An 8,044-nucleotide genomic window follows, 5' to 3' on the forward strand; every position below is an offset into this window, starting at 1 on the left:
TATTTGGTTTAACTATACCTTTGAGTTTATTAAACTCAGACCATGTCTCAGTTTTATAATCAGAAACGGTCTCAATTTTATCAGCAAATTTTTTTGATAAATCAATAGGTCTAATATTTAAACCAGAAAGCTTTTTATCTAGAAGCTAAGCTAAGTCATCAAGATATTTAAATTTAAAATCCTGAATCTCAGGAGGTCTTTGAATATGAGTAAAAATTGCTTGATCAACTGTTTTACTTCCTGAAGTGGAGGCAATATCAGTTGGTCATTTCTTAGTACTCATTTCTTTTATTAAAATAGTCAAATCATCAAGTTTTTTATCAAGAGAACCAATATGTTCTCCTAAATTTTACATACAAACCCAAATAATTGTTTTGAGAAATCAATTTATTAATTACTGCGATACTAATAGCTGCAACATTATCATCAATAAATTTTTGAAAAGCAGTGAAAGTAATACTAGTATTATTAAGTAAAATAAAGGGAGCCTGGGGAGGATAAATTGCTTTAGTAATATTACCACTCCCATCTTTATAAGATCTTTCCAATACCTTTATATAAAGAGGCAAATAAGTTGTTATAAACCAACGAACAAAATACATAATTTGATTATGCAGGGCACAAGTTTCATAAAATTCTTGAGATATATTGTTCAAATCATCCTTACTATAAGTATCAAAAAACCATGTTTTAAACTGGTTCCATTTATTACTAAAAAATTCCTTTTGAATATAATTACGTGCCCGAGAACCGAGGCTAAAATCAATTTGGTATGGAATCATTAAATACTATTGGGGTCGAAATCCATCTTGGATACAGAAGGAATATCCTTATCTGAAATATTGTCATTGTCTTGAACAATATTTGTTTGAGGGTTAATCTTAACCCTTTCAACTATCTTAACCTTTTGATCAGGCTTATTACTAATTTGACTAGCAATGGTGTATAAAGAGGCTGCACGATTGCGAGCTGGACCGTAGACTGGTTCAACAGGGGAAATATGTTGAATAGCAGGTAGAAGTCTATGATTAGAAAACTAATGTCTATTATAAATAGTAGACTTATCATCAAATTGAATACAAATCCTACCATCCGGATTTTGAGTGACATGCGAAAATTAAGTATTCGACAAGTCGTTAGTAATCTGACTTGGGGATATAACAGAATTTAAAGTCCAAGTAGTTGGAAAATTAATTTCTTCCCACCTAATAGGTCTCCTAGTGGTGACCTTGGACCTTGCAAAATTGGTTTCTACCAATATGGTCTGATCCGATGTATCGTATAACTTACATCTAGGATTCAAAGTAGATAACAATTTGAAATAAATCCTATAAGACAGACATATAAGTTCAGAACCAGGTGCATAATTATAACCATGCATTTTCACATTTAAAGTCAAAGCATCAAGAATATTAACATCAGAAAGAGAAAGTTGCAGATTGGGTTGAGTATTAAAGTATACTGGACCATAGGCCACTGTAGACTGTCTGAAGTTCAGATTTCTAGCATCTCTAAGAGCTGCTAAAAAGGTCTCTGGTAATCCTTTAAGGGTTAACGGTTTAAATGCAATTTAAACCATACCAATATGCAGATAATGATAATGATGTTTATATAAATCTATATCATGTTTGTTTAACAAACGAATAGTCTGTTCAGACAAATTTAATGCTAAAGACTGCTCAGTCGTTTTTATCAATTGTTTAGACGAAAGTTTATCAAACCAACCATAATCATAAATGGTTTTTATAGAAACTTTAGGAATTGTCCATTTATTTAATAAATCAAGGTTTTGAGGTATATCTACCTCTTCAAGTCTAGTACCTTTAGTACTTGTTTCTCCCAGATCCATTCCAAAAGCTTCATATCTATGTTGAATCTTTCATATCTATTACATATTTACCATGAAAGTTCCTAGGCTCTATACTATATATATAGCTTATATACTATATACTATATCAGATGTAATAGTTTTCATATTTAGATTATGAAATTGTGATTGCAATTTATAAAATTCGTCACTATCACAAGTACAAATATCACCTTTACAGGCAATGCAAGAAGCATCAACATTTTTATTATTATCAGAAAAATCAATTAACTCAACTTCGTCTTCAGATTCAGTCTCAGAGTAATAGTCAGATTCCGATCCTGAAGTGTATAATAAGCCATAAACCTTATCGCGTAACTCATCATCGAGTTCTAAGGTTTTTAGCTTTTGAATCTTGCAATTTGGAGAAATATGACCAAACTTTCCACACTTATAACACTTAATATCAGCGAGATCTCTTTTAGATCTATTCTTCGTAAATCGAGTAGATTTCCGATGCACTTTTCTAGTATCACGTTCTTCCTTAGGCCTATATCTAGACCTCTTTTTCTTATATGGGCTATCCGGGTAAGGATACCTATGATATCTGTTTTTCTTCTTCCTACTTTGAGTAGAAGTTCCGGGTAAACCGAGCTGGGTACAGAAGTCACCTAATTGGGATTTCTCTTTAAGCTTATCAATCTTAAGCTGTCTAGAAAGTTTTAACTCATTACACAATTTCAATCCTTCTTGTGTACATACTCCTATAAGTTTACCATAGGTATAATTATCATACTGAATCTAGCTTCGGTCCATTTACCAGAGTGAAATCTTATTAGGTATTCACTCTTATTGTTGGGATTCACTTGTTTTAAAATCCCTCCATAGCCAACATTAGACGCATCTGTCTCGATAACCTTTTGCCAAGTAGGATTAGCAAGGGTTAAACAAGGTAAAGATTTAACACGCTGTTTAATACTTTTGACTAACGCAGTATGCTGGTCAGTCCAAGGCTGCCTATGATCCTTTTTCAACCTATCGTATAGAGGAGCTAGATCCCGTGATAAACTTTTGTAGAAAGGGGATATATAATTAAAACTTTCCAAAAATCTTTGTAATTGAGTCCTGTCAGTAATAACATCAGGAAATTTCGAGGCAAAATCAATTGATCTTTGTATTGGGGTAATTTTCCCCTGGCAAATATTATGACCCAAAAAACGAACATTCGTTTGGAATAGACTCATCTTTGGTTTAGAAATTACTCAAATAATTCACTGTGACCATAAAAGTATCTTTATACCATCTAAATTCACTAAGGGTCTTACATATAAGCCCATTAAGTAAAGTTTGGATGGTCTCATGATTTGAGGTAAATATACTATTGAAATGCTCTAAGATTGTGTAACTACACGACCGGTCGTTCTGAGCTCCGGCGCGTCATTCAGCAGTTTGAGGCCATGAGCGGCTTCATCTCAGGTATATTTACTTGTGTGTATGGTCAGAATTAAAATTCAGGAAGTTTGGAGTCAAATCTAAATAGAAATTCTCATTTTGAAAGCTTAAAATTGAAGAAATGAACTAGGATTAGAATTTTGAGTAAATGACCTCGGAATTGGGATCTGAAAGTTCCAGCATGTTCGTATGATGATTTCGGACTTGGGCGTATGTCCGGATTTGGTTTTGGGTAACCCGTGAGCATTTCAGCGTATATTGTGAAAGTTAGTACTTTAGAAGAATTTCATAAATTTGGGTTGGAAGGCATTTCAGTGTTATAGAAGTTCGTTTGGGATTCTGAGTCTGGGAATAGCTCCGTATGGTGATTCTGGAGTTGGGAGCGCGATCGGAAGTGAATTCGGATGTCCGGAGGTCATTTTGAAGTCATTTGGCTAAATATAGAAATTTGAAGGTTTTTGAGAAAATTCGACCGGAAGTGGAAATTTTGATATCGGGGTCGGAATGCGGTTCCGAAAGATGGGGCAAGTCCGTAATGTCGAATGTGACTTGTGTGCAAAATTTGAAGTCATTCCAGAATGATTTTGGTAAGGTTTGAGACACTTAGTCTCTTCATAAAAATCGGAGTTCATTTGACCTCTCAAATCACCATTTAATTCTCTTAAGTTTCAAGCCCTAAACCACCATTTTTGTCCATAAATTACTTGAGTTTTCAGCTCTAATCCATGTATTTAACTTGGAAATAAGTAGAAACAACTCACCGTTGATGCTTGATGAAATCCCCCTTGAAATTCTCTCCAAAATAATCTAAGCCAAATGAAAGAAATGAAAGAAATAAGCCAAATCCGTGTTTAAAAGAATCTGCCCGTGCTTCGTCGAGTTGTACCTTGCACTTGTACTATACAAGTTGTACATCCTATTAAAATTGATCCTTGTCGGACACCTTCTGTTTAAACACTCATAACGTCTTGTATAAATATCCAAATGACAAACGGTTTGAAGATTTAGAAACTAGACTCAAAGATCTTTAATTTGATAGGTTGTACACCATATAACTCTTTATATATCCCGAGATATGAGCTTCTAAATCAGCTCCATGAAATCAGAAAATTTCTGGAGAAACTGACTCGTGGCGAGATAAGGGTCGTATTGATGTAAAAATTTCTGAATTTCGAGACGTGGGCCCGGGGCTCGGGTTTTGCTAATTTCGGGATTTTAGACATTTTTCGAGTCTTTTCGATTGGGTTATATTCCCTTAGCCTATTGTAACGTATTCATTGTGGTTTTGACTAGATTCGACGCGCGAAGAGGTCGATTCAAGAGGAAAGGGCATTGCGGACTAGTCTACGGCCGGTTAGAGGTGAGTAATAGATGTAAATGCTATTCTGAGGGTTTGAAACCCCGGACTTTCATATCGTAACACTATATTGAGGCGTGACACGCATTCCATGGTGAGTGCGGGGTCGGATACTATTGGGGATTGTGACTTGGTCCATCCCGTGTGATGTTTATACTATACTGGTGATTGATACACACACTTTATTGATATTACTGGGCTTGATGCCATGTTTGGGGCCTTGTGCCGATTTGTAAAATCCTTCGAGGACTGATATTACTGCTTAGCATGATTTGCATATCATTTAATTTCAGTCCAAGGTTTTAAATGTTGTTTTGCAAACTCAGCCATAATTCTAAGTGTTGAAAACTTAAATGATATTTTTAAATGTATTCCGGGCTGGGAACTTCTGTTTTGTAAATGCCCAAGGGGCTTATTATATTATTTTCTGGACTGATTATAAAGTGACCTGAAACAGTGGTAACAATGACACTGTGTGATATACTTGAAACAGTGGTAACAATGACACTGTGTGATATACTTGAAACAGTGGTAACAATGACACTGTGTGATATACTTGAAACAGTGGTAACTGTCGCACCTCCTTTTTCCGCGCCCGCGAGGGTACAGGGGAGTTTTCTCCAATTAAAGGACAGTCGAAACGGGATTTGTTTGTTTGTTTCAGAGTCGCCACCTGGGAATTTTAAGGCGTCCCAAGTCACCAATTTTAATCCCTAAATCGAGGAGAATATGACTCTGTTTATTATTCTGCGAACCAAAAATCCGGATAAGGAATTCTGTTAACCCGGGAGAAGGTGCTAGGCATTCCCGAGTTCCGTGGTTCTAGCACGGTCGCTCAACTGTTATATTCGGCTTGATTATTTTGATTTGTTAAATACATTTTTATTGCATGATTTTATTGTTACCGCTTCTATTTAGATTGTTTATAATTAAAGACCCTTCTTCGAATCGAATCACGCGTACGTGTATTCGTTTTATATATTATATATTTTTTAACGTGAAAAATCGTGTCACGCGTACGTATACACAATGATATTGATAATATAATAATTATTATTTTTTTTCGAAATTTTTTATTATAAAAAAAGAAGACTTAAGTTCGAAATTATGCTAAAAATAAAATTAAGAACGTTCGTCGCTCTTGTATAATTAAATATTGAACCGCACATCTCGAGTTATATGAAATTAATATTGATATTCTCCGAAGAGCCCCCTTTTTATTAAATGTTCGTTCGAAGTTGCGCAAACGCATAATCCGAATTGCTTTTAGAAATATAATCAGGTTACGCGAACGCATCCCTAATCACGCAAAATATTCTTAATAGTAGTATAGATTTTCCATAAATTGTTGAATGTTAACCGCAAATTATACTTTTTGCGTAAGAATTATATTTCTCCAAGCCATTCAAATTTAAAAGGGTAAAAATAAACGTGGGATTAATAATACCATTTTTCCGTAAATACAATATATGCATACCCAAAAAGTGAATTGCATATAAAACTAGGAAAGAGAATTAATTTGATAAACAAACTAATAGTTTTCGAAGAAATTATATCTCCTTCTCATCTACTTGTTTTTAGTCCAAAGTTATAATGGTTTGGTTAATGTTTGCAATGGAAGATAAGAGTCAAGTTGATAAGAAAAAAGAAATATTACAAACTGATTCAATAAAATTGCTTTATATACAACGTAGTTGTTCGTCGGAACCATTCATAATATTTTAACATCGTAACAAGCTAATCAATTCGTCGGAACCATTCATAATATTTTAACGTCGTAACAAGCTAATCAATTCACCTTTCTTATGGTTATACATATACCCGTTATCTTACCATATATGAAAAAATACAATCAACATCATTTTAACCTTATTCAACAACAGAGGTTAGAATGTAGTTTTCTTGATATTTCTATTCTACTTTACATTTAGCTAACAATGTTATGGGATGTAATCAATGGCCCATTTTTATGTCATATTCCCTATTTTGACAATTCAAATATAACTATACTAATGAGATTTCGAAATGGACAATATTATTACAAAACTTATGCAAACTTTTAAAAAAAACGATTAGATAATAGTCTTCATGTCAAGCATACTACTTTGTTAACCAACTGAAACAAACTGAAATTTAAACTAATAAAATTTAAATGAGTAGAAGACATCCTTATAATTCCAAACTTCATTTACTTGCCATGTTGAAGCTTTTCATGACATGAATTTACAGATATGTACCTGATATTGGAAGCAAAAGAAAATGAAGATGAGAATCAGCAGCAGTAATAACAGTACAACCGCAACAACTGCCCAGCAACAGTAACAACCCAGTAACAGACCGGTGGAGTAGTAATCCCAAAAACAAAAGCCTTAAGCTTTGAATGAAACAACAACCATTAATACTAATTTCAAACAATGAAAGAAAGCAGAAGATTCTTTAGTTTTTTATTTTTATTTTGAAAGCTTAAATATTTTTCGGAATTTTTCTTTCTCTTAAATGTTCAGCCCTTTTTTTCTCTCTTCTATTCTCTGTCCGTTTTTTCTCTCTATCTGTGTGTGTTTTTTCTTGTCTGTGTTTCTGTTCTAAAATCTGATTTCAAGACTTCATATATATAACCCATCCCATAAACCTTTCAATTAATTAAAATCCATACTTTTTCTCTACCCAACCCATTATCTTCCCACTCATCCCCATTACATTAAATAAACATATCACATCACCCCATTATATTTTGTCCCCCATGCCTAACATAAAATAATGCAAGATTCCCCCTTTAAATTAAATCTTGTCCTCCCTTTATATTAAACAATTATATCACAACTCACCCCATTTCATTTTGTCCCCCATGCTTCAAATAAACAAGTACAAAATGTACAATTCCTAAACTACCCCCTCCGACCTTACTGAAATTACCAAACTACCCCTGAACGTATTACAAATTTACCAAACTACCCATCAACTATAACACATCAATTAATCAAACTTAACCAAAATATAGACAATATGGTCAATTTCTAACAATATTCAAACAACAATATGAACACGGATGAATATCATAACAACAATATCACATGAACACGATTTTAACAACATTTTAACAACAAATCACACGAACACAAATTGAACAACAAAGAACAACTAAAATTTGATTGAACAAATTTTTAGCAACAAACAATCCTATTTTCGGATTCAACAACTACAACAAACAAGTATATTTAGATTTCTAACTTCAATCATATTGAACTTAAAATCAACTACTCTAACAACATTACAACAACAATTCCTATATTAAACTTTATGAGACAAATTAAAGAAATGATCACAAATGGTAAAAAGAAATCAAGCTATACAAATTTCGGATTCAAGAACAATCAAACAAAGTATGAACATGAATTAAATCTATTTTAAACAACAAACATGATGGATTT

Source organism: Nicotiana tabacum, chromosome 1 (genome assembly GCF_000715075.1).
Source record: "Nicotiana tabacum cultivar K326 chromosome 1, ASM71507v2, whole genome shotgun sequence".
NCBI classification, from domain to species: domain Eukaryota; kingdom Viridiplantae; phylum Streptophyta; class Magnoliopsida; order Solanales; family Solanaceae; genus Nicotiana; species Nicotiana tabacum.